The sequence below is a fragment of the Egretta garzetta genome, unplaced genomic scaffold (assembly GCF_000687185.1).
Source record: "Egretta garzetta isolate BGI_Z169 unplaced genomic scaffold, ASM68718v1 scaffold761, whole genome shotgun sequence".
In the NCBI taxonomy this organism is placed as follows: domain Eukaryota; kingdom Metazoa; phylum Chordata; class Aves; order Pelecaniformes; family Ardeidae; genus Egretta; species Egretta garzetta.
Genome location: NW_009258550.1, coordinates 21639 through 23813, shown reverse-complemented (window position 1 = coordinate 23813; position 2175 = coordinate 21639).

The window sequence follows — 2175 nt, the reverse complement described above, 5'->3', positions numbered from 1 at the left end:
TCCTCATGTGCAGTCTAGACCTCCCATACTGCAGTTTCTGCTGCTTTTCCTTTCTCATGCTCTTTCCCAGGTGCCACCACCTCTGAAAGCACCTTCCAAGCCATCATGGCATACATGATACTGCAATCCCCAGATCTTCTGGTTTATGGGGGCTAAGAAGCACAGGTCTCAGCCTCTCCAATTCCTTGGCAGATCTCCTTTGCATCGTCTCCAGTTTCTCACCATTCCTCCCACACTGGGACACACTATTCCAGATGTGGCCACACCAGTGCTGAGTCAGGATGGATGACAACTCCCCTTGTCTGCGTGGCCATGCTCCTCCCAGTGCAGTCCAATATGTGCATGGCTACATTCACGTTTAGCACCACCACTGGCTGCTATGGCATCTCTCAGAATGCCCAGGCCCTTTGCTTTGAGCTTGCTCCTCAGCCAGTCAAGTCTGAGCCTGCCTTGAGGAGGACAGACAGTTAAATGCAATTGCTGGCCCTGATAGGTATTTCCATGGTGACCATCCCAGAAACATCACATGAGGGTACAGAGCAAGACAAACCCGGTCAGATGAGGGAAAGGTAAGCAGAGGTGGACTGTTTGTATGGGAAGGCATGAGCAGAATGAAAGGGGAGAACTTGGGAGGGGAAAAAGAAAATACAAGGTGAAGCCAAGGGTATGGTCAGGGCTGTTGAGGCCTTCCTCCAAGCTGCCCTTCACCTGCAAAAGACTGACTGGACTGGGACAAGAAAGCTGAGCTTGATCTGACCATGTTTACACCTGGCTTACTTCTGTGGACATGGGGAACCTGAGTGCTTTCCCTAAAACCATCAAGAGAAAAGCCATACTGGTTGGAAACACAGAATTGTTCAGGCTGGAAGTGACCTCCAGAGGTTTCTAGTCCATCCTCCTGCTCAAGGCAGGGTCACCCATGGGCTCAGACCAGATTGCACAGGGCTTTACTCCCGATGGGCTTCAAACCCTCCAAAGATGGAGGTGGCATCTAGTCTCTGGGAAAACTCGTTGATCATTGGCCCTCTTCATCCCATCATGCACAACAGTGAAGAGCCTGACTCTTCTGGATTACCTCCTGGGAGGTGTGGGAAAGCTGTTCTAGGGTCTCCCCAAAGCCTTCTTTTTTCCTGAGTGAACAAATCCAGCTTTCTCAACCTACCACAGTGAGAAAGTCCACGCTACACATTAGACCTGAGTGTCCTCAGATGTTTACAGCTCTTCCAATCCTGTTGGACACTCTTGAATCTGCCATGGACTTTAGGGTTGTTAGAATACCATCAATCTCCTGCCATAGCTTTGTGCAGGTGTCACTCTCACTTGTCATCATGATGCAAAGCAGAGGTGGTGTAGGCTATGAGGAGGGCTCAACCTGAACAATTAGTCTTTCACAATTATACTTTGAACTTCAAATGTTTCCAGCCCTAGAGGCAATACGACACTACTCAGAGAGATTCCTGAGCACTGGAAAGAAGAAAATGTCAGTCCTATTGTGAAGGAAGGCAAGAAGAAAGATCTGGGAAGCATTCATCAAATCATAGAATGTCTAAAGTTGTAAGGGCCTTGCAAATGTTCATCGAGTCCATCTCCCTGCTCCTTGCAGGACTTCCTAAAATGATACCTTATGACTAAGAGTGTCATCCAGGAATTTCAGCCTACTTCCTCTAACGTCCTCCTGGACAGGCTGATGAAATGTACGCTGGAAAAGTGGAAAGTGAGGTGGACTGAGAGCTGATGGAATAGCCAGAGAGTTGTGACCAGGGGCACAAAGTTCAGCAGAAAGCCAGTCCCTCATTGTGTACCTCGGGGCCTGATACTAGGTCCTATGCTGCTTAAGCTCTTCATTACCAACCTGGGCATGGTGCACCTTCATCGAGTTGCTGATGACACAAAACTGGAAGAAGTGGCTGAGACACCAGATGGGTGTTCTGCCATCCAGAGAGACCTCGACCACCTGAGAACTGGGCAGAGAGGAACCTCATGAAGTTCAACAAAGGGGAAAGCAAGTCCTGCACATAGGGAGAAATAATGCCCTGCAGGACTGGTTGGGGGTTGAGTGACTGAGAGCTTCTTGGCAGTTTGGCAGGGAAGAACCTTTGGGGTTCTGGTAGACAACAAGCAGCCGAGAGCCAGCAGTGTGCCCTTGCTGCAAAGCAGGCCTACAGCATCACGGGC